The 20,023-nt window shown below is 41.3% G+C and overlaps 1 protein-coding gene across 22 annotated transcripts in view; it reads right to left on the bottom strand.

The window, feature by feature from the left end:
- KALRN (kalirin RhoGEF kinase) overlaps window positions 1-20,023 on the bottom strand; it is a 496,146-nt gene that overhangs the window by 100,039 nt on the left and 376,084 nt on the right. Inside the window, exon 1 of one of the 22 annotated variants that reach the window (XM_072040808.1) lies at window positions 13,294-13,437. The exons of 20 other annotated variants lie outside the window; for them this stretch is intronic. The gene's annotated coding sequence lies outside the window, so the exon portion shown is untranslated. Of the gene's footprint in view, window positions 1-5,500; window positions 5,645-13,293; window positions 13,438-20,023 lie in introns of those variants that run through there. One more of the 22 variants, XM_072040806.1, reaches the window with a different exon arrangement.

Here is a 20,023-nt window from a genome sequence, read left to right as displayed (position 1 = left end):
CCTTTTCCCCTTGTGGGTGTCACAGTGAGAGAAACAACGATTCTGGTAAAATTTAAATGACATTTTAAGAGGCTTGGCCCCTGTTTGGGTGAGGTGCCTGCAGTTGCCTGGTAGTGGCTGGAGGCAGCCAGGTAACCACACAGACCCTTCACCCTCCTGCATTCCCAAGGTGTTTCCTCTAATGCCTGTATTTATGGCTGGTACATTAATGCCTCATTCCAACAATATGCTCCAGCTCAGTGTTCCCATTAATCATCATGTAAAACCACGCAGCTGCTGCTGCAAATAGGCTGCAGGGGTGAACTGCATATGAAGCATGCCCATGCCCACAGTCAGTGCTTGGCACAGTGGAAAGAGGATCTTGAGGGACCTGATTACTTGTGTTTGAGTCCCCCCTGTTGCTTGCCTCTTCCACTGCACCCGCTGAGCCTTTTCAGCATTGCTGCATCATTGTCAGGCATCATGGCGGGTTGCAGCTTGAGCCCTAGCAGTTAAATCCTGGGGCTTTCATTCTCCTCGCCATAATACTGCTATTTACTTGAGGTGACCTCATTTGCCAAGTGATGTAACAGGGTGCTTGATCGAGCCTGGCACGTCTAAGCAGATGTTTCCAGTGGACACAGAAACAGCATTATGAAACGAAAATATCGCCTAAAACTTGAGCAGCGCAAGAGATTACAATGGCTTTTATGCAGATCAGCTTACCTAAAACTGCGTTGAAAGGACTTTGGCTGCAGTCATATGCTTCCCTTTTTAAAAAGAAAGACTGTTGCTTGTACTACTGTAATGTGACTCCCAAAGGAACCGGCAGCTGCAGGTTTTGAATTTTATCATTCTTGGCCTCTTTGATAGAGTTGACTGGAGCAAGCCCAGAGGACACTCCTCCCATAACATTGTTCTTCTTTAACTACAATAACAAAAAATGGTTGCACCCTTTTTGTTTTGTTTTATTTTCTAACAAGGTAATAAATTCTGCTGCAAACAAGAATATAAATCCAAAGAGTTTGATAGTCAGTCTGACTTGCTTTGTTTCAGCTGAAAGGAAATACTCATTGACTTTGCCGTTTACATTTGCTGTCTTGTCACATTATCAGGCCTGGCTAAATATGGATCAATGAAGTCCAGTACAAACAAGTAAAAGATTGAGGGGAGCCTAAAAGAACTTGCTATGTTAATTTATCAAAGGATGAGCAGAATAACAAGGTCTATTGATAAGCACATTCCCACTCCCGCTTCATTTCTTTCACTGAAAACACTTCAGATAAAATACTCTGTCCTATTGCTGTTATATGTAAATAGACCCCACTTGAATTTCTTTCTTTCTGTTCTTGCTAGACTCAGTGTGATCAATACAGAAGCCTCAATATTCAAAGACAGGTGTCTGTGTTTACCCACAACACTCATGCACATGATTCTTTTGTTCCCCAAAACCACATTTCTCTTTTGCACTCAACATTCATAAAGGAAGGCTGCAAGAACTGAGCTTAAAATATACTCAGGCTATTTGACAACATAAAATACAACAGTGCCTAGGATAAACAAAAGGTTCTGGTAGCCGAATGTGATATTTTCAGTGTGAGATCCAAGTGCACTTAATATTTGACATTACCATATCCAGTGTGTCTCTAAAGCTATGTGGAGGACGTGTTCAGGGTAGCTCAATCAGAGAGCCACTGCTGAGGCTAAAGTCAGTGAAATTTAGCATGAACTGAACATTTACTTCTTTTGGATTCCTTTGGAAAATCCTACACTAAATCTCTATCTTATCCTTAACTGACAGATAGGAAGATATGCGCTCTGGGGAGCTACATTTTTCTTTTTTCACTAAGTAATTGGGAGATAAACTGTGTAAGATATCTATTGCAGAAAGACAGAGAACCTAAAGAATTGGACAGTGGATCTGACTTGCTATTTCCCTTGGGATAGCAAGGGATTTTGTGGCATCCCAGCTGCAGATGAGAGTGACACAGGAGCCTGAGCAGGAATGGGTGGAGGCTTGGGAAAAGAATAGGACTGTGGCAGAACTGGGGCTGGAGAGATGAGGGGCAGATGACAAACTGGGACTCCGGGAGCAGATAAAAGAAATAACCAACTAGGATGACAAAGGACCCTCGGTGCTGATCAGTACTGTAATGAAACCAAGCAATTCCAATATGAAACCTTGACTCACTCTGAGATGTTTCCCAAACTGCATATTGGAGAACTCTAAAATGAAGAAAGAAATGATTAACCTTTGCTGCACCTTTCTTAAATGCCATTCACGTCTACTCTTAACACCCACAGCCTGTCTTCCATATGTGTGCGTATAGTATTAACATTATATTAATTGCACTTACTTAAACCACATACCCAACACGACGTTTCCTTGGCTGAGTATCTCCTTTTCCACTCATAAAATTGTGTTCTCTTAATAAATCCCGTTTCACTAATTCATTATTCCTTCATCTCTGCCGTAAGATTTTTGGCATAAGCATCTGTTTCCTTTCATAAAACGCAAGCACATTTTGGACAAGAATGATAATGATAAATAATAAGTAAGCAATTTCCTCAATCGAAGGCAATACAGTAGCAGAACTGTCTGCCCAAACCTCATTAACCCCTATCCAACCTAAAGAAACAACTGCTGAAATGCTCTGGTCACCAGAATGAGTTCTAAATGGAAGGAAAACATGCTTAAACTAAAAGAGAATGAACCTAGTCTTTACTGCATGAAAAATGATTTTACTGTGGCACCACCACACAAAACACCGTAATTATGGGCTGGTGGCTCTTTCAAAGATAAATTTCCACAAGAAAATGATGAAAACACAGTGTAAAACATCTTTCTTTCATTCTCAGGGTTTGCACGCAAGGCCTTAGCGAGTAGTGACCCTATTAAGAGCATGTACATAATTTATCACAGACTGCACAGTTTCCTTTCTGATTCCCCTATTTATCCCTCCAGCAAAAAAAAAGAAAAAAAAAACGGACTCTTTATCACACTGCTCCATATTGTACTGTAACTAATGCCTGGATTGATCCACAGTGCCGATAAATGAATTTGCCTCTCTCCTATATCAAAGGTATTTTCCTCACTAAGATGCACCATTGAGGCATGGGGGAAAAAAAAAAAAAAAGGCAAAGGGAATCTGAAAAGTCCCTGTAGAAACCAGAGAAATTCTGGGGAAATAGCATTTAGAGGCAGGCCCACTCTTGGCCACAGCCCAGATGCTGCAGCAAGCCATCTCCTCCCCTGTCCTTGTGCCCAAGGATGCTGGGGTTGATCCCCATGGATGCAGGCAGTAGGGACAACCCCTGGTGCCCCTACTCCAGAGGGATGGGGAGCTCTTGGGGATGGGGAGCAGGACCTGTGGCAGCCCTCTGAGACTCCCCTCTTCCCTGGGCTCTCAAGTGACCTGCTCTTGGTGCCTAATGGGGGATAGGGTAAATATCAATCAAAAAGGCCAAATCCTGAATGTTTTCAGAAACTCCTACAGTTTGCTGGTCTCAAAAAGTGAAGAGCGATCAGGCAGTTTGAGCAGTCAAGTCTTTCTATTCACTTTTCTGCTAAGTAGAGTTTAAAAAAAGGGAATGATTGAGGAAAAAAGGATTGGGATAGAATTTGAATAGAGTTTAGCACAGAAAGCTTGAAATAAAAGTAGAGGGGGAAAAGGACATTTAATACCCTTATGAATGCTTATTTTATGTTCCACCTGCAATCTGCAGAATTTGATGCAAGAGGCACAAACTGTAGGTCTAATTTACTATGTGGCAACTTCGTTATAGAGACCCCAGCCACATCTCACTGCTATCGGTGATGAAGGCAAAAGGGGCACCTGTAAAACTAGACCATACATTTTGCCATGCCTTGGTTCCCCTATCAGTGTTAGTAAGAGCTCCGAGTCTTATTTCAAGAACATCTACAAAGCCTTCTTCTCATCTTCCAGCCACAAAGTGCCCAAATAAAATTAAATGATACTACAGTGCCTTTAGATCACACAAAATAATCATTTCTGTCAGGCTGTTACATTTGAAATTGCCAGAAAGGAGTAGGAAAAAATTGTAGAGGAGCGTGCGGCATTTCCTGAACTGAAGCCAAAGAGATTTACAGTTCTTTGTATACATTGTTGGAATATTTACACATTCTCACCACAACAGCAATAGTACTAATATAGGTAAACCTTATTTCTTTCCTATGAAGGACAATTTCATCTTCTATGGAAAGCAAAAAGTTTATCACTGAGCTTTATTCTACTCCCTAAAAACTTGGCAGTCCTTTTATATCATCCATCTCTATTACGACGCCGTGGATCATCAATTGAACACTTATCTTAATTGCTTGGCTATTTGGAAAATTACAATCCCAGACTGGTCTGTCTTACAAACATTTCTACAGCTCTCTGGCTCCACTACATACATTTGGTTTCTATCCATACAGTAACCGTCATTTACTTTGACTGACTCCATTTTTCTTTTCTGATCACCCTATGTCATTTTACGACATTTTCTCAGCCTCAGTTCCATTCTGCAACCCCATATAATTCAAATCATCATTCATATCACTGGCTTTTCTTCTCCTCTCACTAACAGTGTGATATGAAAAATATCCATTCAATGGCTATTGTTTAGCAATAACAAGGCAACACTTTAATTTTATCAAAATTACTGTGAATACTGCTAAGAAATGCAACTGCTGTAAATTCATGTTTTAGCCACAGCAACAAAAACTGCGTCAGCTACTGACATAGTGCAATTATTTAACTGACTGAAGGCCTGCTGCAATCACATCATCCAGGTACATGATTTTGGTAGTTCACATCAACAGTTCAGCACAAATGGACTATTTTCTCTGCTAAAACATTTTCTTGAGAAAAGAAATCACCTTGTTTTTAAGAAATTCTTACAGCTTTTTTTTTTATTTATTTTAATTACTAAAAATAGGAAGGTAGTCACCAATGCAACACTGAATGAAGAGAAAAAGTAGCCTAATCTCACTTTGCAAAATAGAAAATGTAGCCAGACAACAACACTAAGCACAAAAGCATCATGGTAAAAAAAAAAAAAAAAAAAAAAAAAAGGAGGAAAACAGTAATTCCAAAAATAGGTTACAGCTTATAGTTACACATCTACAGAGCTACAGATGTGGTGTGATAAATATAGGTTTGGTTTTCCCTTTTTATAGAAGTCTTTCTAGAAAGTTGCTTGGGTAAATGCTAGCAAACCCTTTACTCCCAAGCAAAGCAAATACAATGAAGGAGGTCAGTGCTCTTCTTTAGAGGTACAAGTCTGCAGCCTCCACCCTCCAGAAGGATACCCAGACCAGGAGGGTTTGTAGAACAGCACCGACTGAGCAAATGCTTCTTAACTGGGTTTCTCCCTGACCGCAAGCTCCAGCACCACCTGCTTACAGCCTGAATTTGCCAGAGCTCAGGAAAACTGCCCCAGGACTTGGGTAACACTTTGTAGGCGTTCACCCACAGTTGTTTAGAATCACGGATGGAAAATATAAAAGCCGACATACCTTCCTTCCCCTCTGGCAGTTCAACAGGTGTGTGCTCTGTTAACTAACCCCGTCTCCGTGCCACTGCCACCTTGACGTCATTGTTACTGGGCTGACAAAAGGTTTCCATGACAAACCAGAAAGCTGATCTGTTATCTCCCCTTTGGAGGAAACCGAAATGCCCTCTCTCCCATGTTGTGCTAGAACCACCCATCTTTTATTTGGCACGTAGCACACCGGGTGCATTTTCATGAGTGCGTTTGATTTCTCTCTGCTCTGGGAAAGAGCAGCTGGGTCCTTTGTTGCTTCTCCCCTAAACGAGAGCAGAGGGTGTCACCCCCGTACCCCACCACTGAAAGGAGAACAGATAACACTGAAAGAAGATGAACTTTGAAGCAATGAACAAAATCACTATTAAGTCACTTGATTCTTGGCTGTAATTTATTACCTCCTCTAGCAGGCATGGCTCGTAATAGTTAGCAGATGTCTGAAACATCTCGTTTTGAACTTTGACTAAGATTAAAAAGAGATTTCGTACTGTTTAAATAGCAGCTGCAGAATGAAATAAGGTTTCCTTCCTAATGTGACAGAAATGTTCATCCTGGCCTTAAACAAGGAGGATTGTTTTATATTCTGTAAATATTGAGGGAACTATATTTCTGTGCACAGGCACCCACACATTATAAATTTTATATGCCTCTAATTTGCAGCAATTGACATGAAATAACCCCACTGGAAAAGGCTGGCCCAGCAGCCTGAATGCTGCCTAGGTTTTTGTTACAGTTTGCCCCAGGCCTACGGCTCTCCACAGGCAGAAGACCAGCGCAGTTCGGCTGCGCATGCCAGGTTAGCAAAGTCACTGGGCCAAATTTCACGATTATTGTCATTGTCATGGCATCGAGGGAGAACATAGAAGTCCTCAGAGAGGACCACAGCCTGGGTGTGGGAACAGAACCAAAACCCACCAAGGAGCAATGAAGTATGCTTAATTACGCCCATGATCCCCCCCAAACTTACTGCCATGCTGGACCCGCAGGGGTTTAACCATGCCCAGCAATACAAATTCTCCCCTGTATTTGAGCCTGGGGACTTGATGCTGGTTTGATTGCATGGCACAGGCCCTGTGACCCCTCCAGGTCTACCGATTCCCCTTCCTCATGTTCCGACACTGCTTTAGTTTCAGCCAAAGGCTAACCAATTAACTGAAACAGATGGCTAAGACTCTGATTGAGGAAGTTAACATACAAACTGCTTATTTAAAAACAAGTTTAGATTCCAAAATGAATTATTTTTCCCTTTCAGCCTGTGTGTATTTCTTATGTGCTGGCTAGAGGGGATACTTTCAGAGTTTTTCATGAATTCCTTGTGCTTGCAGGTTTCTCGATGGGCACAAGTATGTGGCAGACAGCACCAGTATGAAAGAGGTTTCAAAAGGTCTGCTGTGGTGAACAAAGATGGCACTAACCTGTACACATCTGGTTTGAGTTAATATTTTTATCCCCTTAGAATACACGAGATTTTTTCCTAAGCTAGTTTTTTCCTGGTACACATGTTTCTCCCGATTTTAGTAACATAAGGTTGTAATATAGTGTTCTTGACCAGATGTGATTTTGGAGCCAGTCCTGAGGAGCGCTGCTCACCTTCAGCGAAGGCAAACGCTAAACCGTGTACTGTTGTCTTTGGGGATGACAAAACACCTTTCCTTTGGCTCCTGTTAAGACCATTTTAAATCCTGCTGCAGGACAGCTGGTTACAATGTGGCATGTAATACTAAAGATGTTATTACCGAATATGAAAATACCTAACGCTTTTGAAAATACAATCAACATATTTTATTCATTGTCCCAGTGAGGTTCACAACTCTAAGACCTTCAAACCATAGCAGGACTTAAAAACATACGCTTAACCTCAAGCCAGTGCTAACCCTGTTCCTATGAAGCGAAGCAGAGCATATGCTTAACATTAGGGGCATGTGCTTAATGGGCTTATGAAACAAGCCTTGTTTTATGATTCAGCGCAAGCAATTTGCAGCTCTGTATTCATCTTCCTTACAACTGGTAACGTGCCTGGGAAATCACGACCGGCTGGTGCAGGGATGGGAGCACCAATGGGGCTGTTACACTGCATGAACACAGTGCCCAGCACCAGCCCAGGACCATCCAACCCACCCCACTCAGGTCTCTGTCGATATGTTCAATATTCCCAGCCATGGAACAGGCGAGTGAAAACCAGCCCAGCTAATTAAACACCCTAGCTGTTTAGCATAAAGAAACTATATGCAGGAATAATACCCACAGATGTTTTTATCCAGATTTACAGTAACTCCGCCACTCCCAGCAGGTGCCAGCACTTCTGACTTGGAGAACATGACGCCTGCACATATTTCTATTTAATTACCAACATTTTCAGAAATTTGCTCTGCGGTGCTCAGAGCGGAGTCATTAATCTTCCGTAATTTCTTTGAACAACAATTTTAACTTTTATGAGGCTGGAACCCCTCTCTGCAGCAGCGGCTGCATTGCCGGAGAGCTGGGTTTTATGCAAGGCAGTTGTCATGGAAACTTGCTGGGGAGGGGAGAACCCAAACAATAATCGAGCATCAAAGAATTGTACGTGCAGGGAAAATTCAGCGCTAGGCTCCACATTAGAGCCATAGGGTCTCCAAACTGCAGATTTTAAAGCTTAGGAGGACTGGATATTATTATAAGCTCTCTTGGGGATGGCTGTATTCCAGTAATGCATTATCACTGATCTGTTCCCATTATAATCCATCCATTTCACTGGAAATGGCATGTTTGTGGGGCAGTGGAAAAGCAATCTGAATAGGAACAATTGCACATCTCTGCTTTTGGGAGAGAAAAGAGAAGGAGAGAGGAGGGAAAAAAAGGTTATAATCAAAACTATATTTCAACAGCAAGCCTAGCTGTTGCAAAAATAATAATGGTCTTGGCTAGCCTCTTGTTGTGAAATAATGAACCTTCTGCACCTTTATAATATTATTGCAGGCATTCTATAGAGCACCCTAATAAAAATGGATGGCTAACTAAATGACAAAAGGCTGCTGCGTTGTTTTATGAGGCAATAATCCAGTTCCAGAACACATAAATTGTAAACCCCAAATCAAAGAGTTTATCCTAGGGACCCAGCACAACTTTATTGTTATTGTTACCCTGTTGCTCTTGTATATGCCATTACAGATGTGTTTTCAAAATAATTAAAATCTTAAAGTTAGCAAAGGTGCATAAATGTGCACCAAGAGTGCTGAGTGCCACAAACTATTATGAACTTGCATATAAGGGTGCCTTTTTTATATTCAGAGGGATTGGCTTACTGCTTAAAGATGGGAACATACAGATAGGGAAGCTAAAATAACCTAGCTGAAGGCCACTGCCTGGGATACAGATGATCTTGGTTTTAACTCCAACTCTGCCTCTTCTCTAGTGTTTACTTGGGCCATCTTATTCTCCTGTAACACTTCTGTGTCTTGGAAGCAGGGATAGTGCCAGTCATCTTTTCATGAGACTAAGCACAAGCTTGTATTTGAACCCGTGTATTTGTAGCAAGAAACACTCCATTTGTTTCACAAACACATTTCCAGCAATGCCAAACTTCCACAAATCTGCTGAAATCATCAGTCTCCTCAAGCCCATTTCGAATCTTTGTGCCTATACCTGGGGCTGGCAGTCTTCCCTCCATGACAATCAGATCTGCATGTATTAGGGCTCATCCTGTTTATACCTCTGCCAAGCTTACCAAGCTATTTGGATCAGTAGGCTGTTCTCTTTGCTCCTGTCAGATCACCCAGCTGCAGGCATTAGCAGTGTGCTTTTAATCTTTCTGTTTCCCATGGATAACTAGCAGTCCCTGTGGAGCAGAACCAGCACAGCCCAACTCCCCACAGATCTGGACTGTGTGGTCAGTCTCCAGCTGTGGTGGAAGTTGTTTTTTTTTTGGCTCAAGCATCTACGAGGTTTCTCATCCCTGTCAATTCTCTAGCAATGCACATGCTCACACCACTGCATTTCTCTAATTAGAGCAGTTTCTTTGTCTCTCTCCCAACCCTTATGCTGACTTCCAGGAACCCCACAGAAATCATCTTTGAGATTGGCTTTCTGCCAATTTACTTGAAAATTTCCATGAGCAGATGTGGAAAATACAAAAGAAAACCTTGTTTTCTTTGAAAACTAAGTTAACAACTTTCTTCTATCACAAGAGTAAGGACAGATCTCTTCAGGATATTCTACAAACTTGCCTGCCCTATAATAATTCTATTTATATCTACGTCTCTCAATTAGCCATGTTTCAATCCATTTAATACATGCTGTGTTTATTTTCTATTGTTCTGCTTTGTTTGTAAAAATATCACGTGGCCCAAATCAAATGCCCACAAAAGCCTATCACTGAGACACTGTTTCCTCTATTAGCTGAATTAAAACCTCATCAAAAAATACCAACCTAGTTTAATTTTATTTTCTATAAACAGATGCTAGCATTACTGGCTTTACTTACTGATTTAATCAATTGAAAACTCACCCTCTTTGTTTGTAGTTTCTTTGTTACTCCTGGAGTCAATATACCAGGTATACAGTTCAGTTGTATTAACTAAAAACGAGAGGTAGCAGATTTTGAGAACTGCAATCTCTTTACCAAGTCACAGGTGAAGTGGGACAATTGGACACTTATGGATCCTCTTACTGTTTTCATTTTTAGGTCAAGTAAGATTTCTGAAGGTTTCTCAAAATCTTTTGTATAATTTGTATTTCACACAGGAAACACAGATACCATTGCTAAATCATTAGGAACAATATCATTTTTAATTACTCTAAATCAGACAATTCTTCTAGGATAAGAGAATCCTATGGAAACTTGAATAGAAATTGGAAAGCAACTCCCTAATGGATGTGTTAATATAGCCTGTTTGTGGCACAGATCCCTTGTCCCATTCCTTCTGGCTAGGGCCAAATGGTTCCATTATACTAACACCTATCACAGGTGTCTTGGAAGAGAGGCCAAGGACTACCTGTACCTGACTGTTGAACTACACTCTAATTTTAGCCTTGAATCCCAGAGACTGGAAATGACTCACAGTGGGTGTAATCTGAAGTTGCTCAATACAAATACCACGTGTAAGCATAGGCGTGGGTCTGTTTGCTTGCATGCTGCAGTCATGTTTTGCTAATGCATCATTTTTCTGAGACATGCTAGAAACAACCTCCACAGCCTATGGGATGGATCAGTACTATCAGCAATTGCTCAGCACAAATCACCCAGAGCTCTTTTTATACCTTTAGGATAAGCAACTTCCACATGTACAGTAATATAGCTCTTCCTGTGCTTACACACAAACGATGACAGCATGTTTTATTGTATCAGCTTCTGATACATAATTCTTTGGCTTTATGGTGACCAACTGCATACGCATTTAGAAATTTAAAGATGCTTCTTTCCCAAGCTACTCTCAGCTGCCTCTGCAGTAATAACAAAGAATGATCTTGGACAGTTTCGCATGTGATTAATAGCTGTTCAGATTGCTTTGGCAGTTTTAGCATATGCTAATTGGGTTAACAAGGTACTAAGTGCTCCAAGGTGTTATGAATGTGTCGTAAAATCAGAAGCTCTGCTGTCAAATACATTCTTGTGGTTGGTAATTTACTTGCAATGCGCCTACTCCAACACACAGTGTTCCACAATCTCTCCTACTCTCCCATGAAAGGCACTAGTACAACAGCACAAAGTGCATTTTTACGTGATGCCGTCTAATTTCTGGGATGCCTGGACAATCGAGCCTAGCCTTTGCTACGGGTCCCTGACACCAGGCTCCTCTCAGGCAAGCCAGCCACATGGCCACAGGGGCACAGCTAGGCTGCCAGGGCCTGGCGGGGCTCATGAGGGTCTCTGTCCACTGCTCCTCCTGCTGTGCCCCCAGTCCCTGCTCTGCTCCATCTCAGTCTCCAGGTTTATTGCTGTTTCTGTTCTGCTGCTCCCCACCTTTTGCCCTTTAGGCATGATTCCTCGTGCCCACCACTTGCTACCCAGTGACACTGCCTGGGAGAGGTTTCTAAAACTAGTAAGGTCTGCATGGAGAACAGGCACACAGGCCTTTGCATGTCCTATATTCTTTGCAAACATGAGCCAATGAGCTGTCACAAATACCCTGCGTGCTCTGTTTTACAGATAATCTCAGAAAAAACAGTCACATTGCTGTTTACAGGACAGAGCAGGAAAAAAACACAGCATCACCTGTTCCTATTTGCTCATTTTGCCAGAACATGACCAACTTACTCACTAACATAAGAGACAGGTACACCTGATACCTTCTCCTTCTTCTGCTAGTTCTCTCTTATCAAAATTCACATCTCTGATTATTATTTCGGTGGAAATGAGCTACTCACTATTTATTGCCCTCCCTCTCCCTCTTCCTTTTCCTTTCCCACTAACTTTTTAATATTCTTATTCAACAATAAAATTTAAGTTGACGTTGATTTGGAGTCAATAAAATAAACCATATATTTTTGCCTGATTACACTTTACAACAAAAAACATTCCTGCCTAAAGGTACCACCAGATCACACCAACCTGAGTAACTGCATCAGTCATTTTACACAGCCAAATCACTGGATGAAATTATAACTAGGTAATGGATTTAAAGCTCTTCATTGACTAATCAGCCTCAATGAACACAGCTCCTGGCAACAAAGAAGTTGAACCTTACATTCTATATGCATCAGGAAATTACGGATAAGAAATTTCATTTATTTTCCAACTGAAGATTCCCACTGGTTCCAACTGAACCAGTGCACGATATGCAGCAGACAGGAGAATAACAAGTGTATGAGACATCAGGCAAGGAAATGATCAATCAGTCAAGGGTTTGTTTGCCTAAGACCTAATCACCCAAGAACACATTTTACCAGGAGCTGGAGAGGAGTCGACAGAAGACAACTTGTTCCAAGGCACAGATCTGACTGTAAATGTAGAGACTCTTCATGCAATTAACACTCTTTAGTGGAAACAGGGGTGACAGCAGGAAGGAAATGTTTAATCTTTGGATCTAAAAACATGATTCCTCCTTGCTTGACTAAAAGATTAGTCTTGGCCCAAAGCCAGTATCAGGCTCATAAAACTCTGCTTTCCAGGGTAAAGGTTCATAGCAATAATCTGCTTGAGAGGGGAGCCAAAATCAGGTCCCAAGAATGTCAACCCCTGTGTACAGGCTTTGTCCTGGACACATAACTGGTTTTCAAAGGAGAAGGTAGGAAGACAGATGCAATGGGCTGCTGGAATCCATACAGCTCATATCATAGAATCACAGAATGGTTTGAGTTGGAATGAACCTTAAAGATCATCCAGTTCCAAACCCACCTGCCATGGGCTGGGACACTTAACGGTCCTAGACACGTAAGTATACTTCCACACAACACTTTCACATGACTGAGTTGGGTATTTGCTACATTGCAATTGACTAAAAGAGAAAACATCCATCTTTCTGCACCAGAAGAGATAACTGATCAGTCACATAATAGAAACGTGCTACCCCTCAAACAGCTCCTGGAATAATCACTTCCCTTAGGACACTGCACCAGTTCAAATTGCTGGCTTTAACCTGGCAATGCCAAATAAATAAATAAAATAACTTGGCATAGAGCCCCCAACTTAGCAAGCAAAGCACATCAGGTTTAAATCCCACTTACCTCAAAGGACAATAAATATATGCCCAACAGTGAGCTTACATTGAGAGGAATCGAGGCTACCGTTCCCTCTCTCTGCCTGCTGCTCTTGAATTATGTACAAGGCTGAACAGTTTGGCCACCTACCCTACATGGTGAGTAGAAGATGTGTGATTCAAGCTGCACATGCAGTTGCTGCTTCCAGCGGCTGCTTCGCTCCTGCTCACCCACTACAGCCCCTGTAACATGCAACTGGGCTATGCAGGGGGAATGGCTGCAGCTGGATAAGCTAACACTCCTAACCCTCTTGGCTCAAGCAGTTTAAAGGAATGCACACAATTTATTTAATCCCCAAATCCATCTTATTGTAGGAGTTAATAGTCAGATAATGCTATGTATAACATTCCAAACATGCCCCTATAAATAAGAAAGCACTGAAATAGAGGAGTTTGCAGTAAATGATCAAATCCAGTTCCAAGTTTCTCTTCATTAAAAAACAAACCAATGTATTAATCTTCACTGCTGTAAATTTTAACGATGTGAAAAACAGATTCTAACAGCTTCTGAGCACTACAAGCTGCTTCCACATTTTGAAAAGAAAGGAGAAATAACATTAAATCCACTTTTTAAAGGCTTGTCCTTCCTTTGCATGTTCCCATTCTTACAGCACATTTCATTTGTAACCTGGCATTCAGCCCTGGAGAGCATTTTTTCCCAACTCAAAAATGCTTCCAGGAACAAAACAAGGTCCTCACTACACTTACAGACTTCTGGTTAAAACTACAGAGTGTCAAACCAAGCCTTGCTTAATGCTTTCTTATGAACATAAACCACCAATAAAAAAAAAAGTAGGAGGACGTGGCAAATGATCCTCTCTCAGCCCTCCTGATGAGCAATGGCTGGCACTCCTTTACAAACCTGACAGCAGAGGGGACTTGGTCCTCATGCAGATGAATGCAGGTAACAGCTTGACTTGAGCTGTGTCTCAAGAAAGAAGGCAAGAAATTTCATAAGATATTCTGTTTTGATGAAAAACTTCAACATGGACTTTTAAAAAAGTCTCACAGCTCACTGTCTATGGATGATGTTAAACACAGTCTGATTGGGATGCCAAGCTCCCATCAGATTCAGCAGAAACACTCTCTTCTCTTGGCAGTTAACCTTGTTCATAGTTGCTTCACTGTACTTTTTCCATAGCTGCTCGGACCCAGTTACAGAAAGTTAAATTCCTCCTTAATAAAATTAGGCTTTAAAGTAAATTCACCTTATTTGCCACTAAAACAAGATGCTTAACAAAATTGTTGAATTGAAACCCAAGCCTGGAATGACTATGATCTTCGGAAAATATGCATTTGGATCCAGAAATTATTTTGTGGCTCTTTAGCTTTTTAATGGATCCTGAAAATGTGGACCATAACATTCCTTGAGCAGATAAGTTTAATCTGTTTCCCTATGGAACAGTCAACTTGAATTCAGGCATCCTTCCTGAAATGGGCTGAATTTCTCTCTCAGGATAAAAATGCAGACCCTATCTGTAAAGATTTGGCACATCTCAGCTTTGAATAATGAAAAGAGGTAAATATGTATCACTAATTAAGACAAAACTGAAGGCAGGGATGACAAGATACACACAAATAACATTTTGAGTTGTACCAACACAAAGATGTCAGGAAAACCTCTGAACAAGTACTATCCATTGATCTATAAAAAAGGATGCCCAATGGTCTCAGCACGAAGTGGAACTAAACCAGAACTTCTCCTGACGCGATCACTGGGGCAGCAGGGTGAACTCTGGCAAATCACATCACTTCTCTGTGACCTGGTTTTCTCAACTGTAAAATGACTCTGGCTGTTTTCCAGCGGGCTTTGAGGTCTCTGAATACAGAATATGAAATAGACATGACATGCAACTGAAATCACTTGCTTTTTTGCAGATTATCTGCATATTTGTTAAATCAAGATTTACCATCAAAATAGAAGGAACAGTGAGATCTCTCCTTTTAGTGATGATAAAGTGATAAAGATAAAAACTCTACCTAATTCTGCCATCATTCAGGACTCACTTAATACTCACTCACTGCTAATGGCTGCCATGATTTGGTTTCATTTTCCTCATCCATATAGATGGTGCCTTGGGACATTCAGAATTGCTCTTTTATTGTGCCCCATCAAGAGTTTATCTTAAGGTTTTAAAAATCACTTTTCTTTGTTACATTTACCTCCTCTACAGCACAAAGAAATTTAGCAAAAGAGACACAATCTGCTGTGATTAAAGAGAAAAACTAGAAAAGTGTTCTAGCCCTTATGATGGTACTTTACATTGTTTTCCATGAGGGGAATTATATCCATTAATGGTGATTACAAATCCCTCTGTCTGGGACATTAGCATCCCTTATGCTTCCTACTGACATGAAAATAGACAACTAAAATATTACAGAGCTGCTTTATCAAGCACTTATCCTATTGAGTCATTTAACTTTAGCCTTTACACAGGGATGGGATGCCCAGAAGAATTGTTTGAGGAATTTATTGGATATAAAATTTAAGAAATGCAAAGGAAACCCCTCAACCATTAGGATCAATATTAGCAGTTCCTGTATTATTCCTATCAAAAATTATTCCAACAAAAATGCCAGGTTCATGGATGGACTGTGCAAGTGCCTTGTTTCAGGTCTGCACCCTGGGATGTACACCCTGGTTCTCCTGAAATACAGCAATGCTTCTCTGTCTCACAGCAACCATGGACTGGGAACCAGCAGATGCAAAATGAGTTGCATATTTGTTTAGAAGACATCTGCTTTGGCCCAGCTTTTACTGGACTATTTTTAATCATTTATCTTTCCCCTGAAAAGGAAAGTGTTTTGTTCAAAGGCTGGAGGCCAATCCTGCTAACACTGAACCAAAACCCCAACTTGATGACGGGTTCCTGAAGGGCTGGACATGGTGTGGAATGATGGGATGCTCAGGATCGTGCTCAGATATTCACCCGGTGTAGAGTGAGGTGCTTTCCTTGACCCAGTGAAAAAAAAAAACTTACATTTTTCCTTTTTTTTTTTCTCCATTTCTTCCAATGACTTATATTTTCTGCCTTGCATCTCTGACCTTAGCAGCTGCCTAACCCAGTGCAACAGCTCTTGTCTTCTTCCTGCCTCTCTGCAGCACCACATAGATAATTGCATTTCAATTTCAACAGTGTTTAAATTTCTGTGGCGAAGGGTGGCCAAGTGCTCATAAATAACACATAGGCATCACATAACGACAGGGTCATAAAGCAGCATTCTGATGAGCTTGAGAAAGGGTAGATTTTTAACGTTATTTATCAGTCCTGAAATTTTAAGGGCAGACGTTTCATAAAGTTAGAAGGTATTGAAGGTTCACAGTTGCTGTAGGGGGACAGCACAACTTCAGGGCTGGAAGAGAGGTTTTGCAAAATAACTGCAAGTAGTATTGAGACCAGCACCCCTGGAAGAGTAGGAAACCCCAGAGATTTTAAATGACAACCCACAAAACCAACAAAAACTGCGAGGGCCTGTTTCATACACTATTACTTTCAACCACTGAGGGAGTGAGGATGCAGTGGTAGTCTGTTCAGCCACTGCAACAACACCCAGAAAGTGACCGATGAAGCACAGCCCTCAGCCCCTGGCCCATAGGCTGCAGTCAGCAGCACCTAAGCAAGCACAAAGCTGGGGACCAGCACCCACAGGCTGGGTTTCTCAGTGTGTTTTAATTTACTTTCTTCTCTTCCTATAGCTGCTACACTTCTAACTGATGGTTTAACAAGTCCTGTTTTAAAGGAACATCACATGCTTGGGTTAATAAAAGTGTTCATCCCTGTGGGTAGACCCCCTGCTGCCCTTCTCTATCGACTCCTCAAGATCACACAGCAAATATCAACACTGGAAAACGTTTAGAAGCAATAAGGCCAACCGAGGCCCGAGACCTGTGGGACACAGCTGGTTCCCATCCTCAATTCCTCCTGCAGCCTCTCTGCAAGCTGAGAAGGCTCAGCACCTCAAGAGATTGTGCCCTGAAGACACGACAACAAACCCAACCGCCTCTTGTGAAAATAAATAACAACCAGCCAACACACAGCTTTTCTCCACAAGAGTGGAAAATACACATGTGTGGTCCAGCCATGTTCTTTCAGTAATTGTTTATTTGCAAGTACGGCCAGGAAGTGATGCTGTAGTGTCAGGAAAAATGAACCCAGGGAGGAAAGGGGCTGTGGAGTTGCGCCACACGCTTCACACCCCTCTGTTTCTCGCCCACACGCACATTTGAGGAGGGTGAGTTTGGTTTTGATTGTTGGTGGCTTTTAAATTAATGCAAGATCCAAACAGAAAAATAAAGTTGGTCTGGACAGCAGCAGCACTGTGATTCTTGAAACCAAGGCTTGGGGGAAGCTTTGGATGTCTCTCTAGTCTGTAGGTTGGCAGTAGCAAGGCATGCATGTGGTTTATAAGGTGGGGAAAATGCTGACTCCAAGACAGGGAATTGCCTCCTAAAGAATCCTGCAGCAGAGAGACTTGGCCCCAGAATAAATACTGCCTCAGATGACTAAAAGGACTGGGAGTTTGTGGACTAGCAGAGATGAACATCATGAACCTCCCTGTAACTCAGAGACTTTTCTTCCCTTCTTGGTCTTGGGTGAGAGGAGGCAAAACCTTACTGGGAACGAAAGGGAAAGAAAAAACAACAATATATTGGGTGGTGTGATCTCTTCCTCCACTCCCCTCATATTTAACTTCCCCATTTCTGCTGTAAGCTGTCACCTCCCTAAGCTGCCTGCTCAGTTCTGTGTTTCCCTGTATCACCTCCCAGCCCAGCCAGTACCTATGTTCTGGTGATCCTTCAAGGTCCTGGACATGATCATCACTGCTGCGCTTGGCCAGGCAACATATAAAGACCGAGCTACATGTGGCCCTGATCGAAGAGTTAAAATCAATTCACTCATCATCTGTCTGCTCCTTTTTGCCCACACTCAGGCATTGGAAAGCATGAAAACGTGTAAATGAGTCTTATATAGGTTTTATGTATAGTTTGGATGGAGAAACAGTTACCAGCAGACAGAAACCTAAAGAGAGGAAAAGTTCGTGCCAAGATGGTAAATTGTGAACTTTTCCAGGAACCGATCAGCTCTGGAGACAAGCAGTCTTTCCTGAATCCCCAGGAACGGATAGATTCAGTGCACCAAGAGTCAGCTGAATCTGGACAAGACCAGCTCACACTAGCATCACATACTGGTGGTATAATTCAGGCTGCATCCAAAAAGTAGTGGCTGCAGTAAGCAAATATAAACACACACTTGATGAAATAAAGGATTTTCCAGCAATCTTTGTGAACAGCTTCCTAAGAGCTACTGCACACCAGTATGACTCTCCACTCCTGAATTAAAAGTGCTCTAACAAATATTGGTTGTGATCTATGTTTTCCCTGTTTTGATCTCTTATGAAGAAAAAGAGAATTTGCAACTCTTTCACTCTTTCCCTTTCTTCTCCTCCTTCACACTGTTTTGCTTCCAATATCAAAGCTCTTGCTAATATTAACTTTGAACTTGGATGATCTCCAATGCCCCCTAATGTCCTTGATCAAGGAAGTCTAACAGTGTTGCTCAAAAATCTGTTCTTAACACTAATTTTTGATCACACACAGTCTTTTCTTCCCTTTCAAACAGTTATTCTGTTATCTCTTTATAGCTGGAACTATACCCTTTCCAAAACGAAGTTCCTTGAACAAACCCAGCTCTTCACAGCTAATAAGCGTTAACTACACAAAAATGATAAATTCTAAAAGGAAAAAAATAATCTATGCCAACAACAAAAAAAAGCATACTGTTCCTCTAGAGAGATATATTTAATGTTGTACAGCCAAATCAAACAAACATGCTGTAATCACCAGAATGAAACCTCAGAAACAACTCAAAACAACAGCAGAGGACAAATAAATATGAACTCAAGTTCTTGGAAGAACAGGAGGAGAATGATCAGGTTTAGATGAGGAAAAGCTTCTTGCTTAATGACAACATTGAAGGTAGAACTTGAGAAGAAGTAAAAACAAATAAAAAACCTCTCATTTAAAATAAGTTCTGAATCCTGTTTGCTCCTTTCTTTCTAAGCCACTTTATATTATCTAGGAGCTGACTCAAGAATGGTTAGAGACAACCCTGAAATCTCTAATGGATGCTTTGTATTCCATGTAAGACCTCATTTTGGGGGACGACTGTATAATCTATCCATTTTTAATCAGTCCTTTTGTCCCTTCTATCCATGCAAAAATAGCATGATGCTGAACCTGGAGGACTCATTTCACCTCTTGAGGAGATTTGTTTACAAAGTGGTGTGCAGACCTTATAGGCAGTAAGTCTCAGGAAATGCCAGTGCAATCCCATTTGATGTGACAATGCAAGCGAGTCTCGGGGCAGACTATGGGATCATCTCACCTGCCTTCTGCCCAATGCTGGTATTCTGTGCTGTGTGAGAACAAAATTGAAAAGTAGCTTTTCATGAGGGAAAGGGAAATGAGTTAGTAAATAATTTACAGGTCACTTAATTTTGATAAGCAGTAATAAAGAAATGCCCTTTAATAATTTACAGTTCAGTTTACACTCTCATTAACATATATTTAGAAGAAAAAGCAACTCAGACAGTTGATCTCAGAACATGTATGTATTTTTGTCTCCCCACTACAGACAGAATCTTGCTGGCAAAGAATACTATTTATGATTATCATGATGCAATTTTAATCACTCCCCACTACGTCAAAGATCAGTTCAGATCTTCAAACTCCTCTGCCGTTCGAAGTCCAACTCAGTTTTTTAATGTAACATAAACGACAACAAATCTTTGACATCTCGTTTCTTTGAAAATCACGGCGT

Source organism: Anas platyrhynchos, chromosome 7 (assembly GCF_047663525.1).
Source record: "Anas platyrhynchos isolate ZD024472 breed Pekin duck chromosome 7, IASCAAS_PekinDuck_T2T, whole genome shotgun sequence".
In the NCBI taxonomy this organism is placed as follows: Eukaryota; Metazoa; Chordata; class Aves; order Anseriformes; family Anatidae; genus Anas; species Anas platyrhynchos.
Note: the sequence above shows the minus strand (reverse complement) of the source record. Positions and strands in the feature narration are given on the sequence as shown.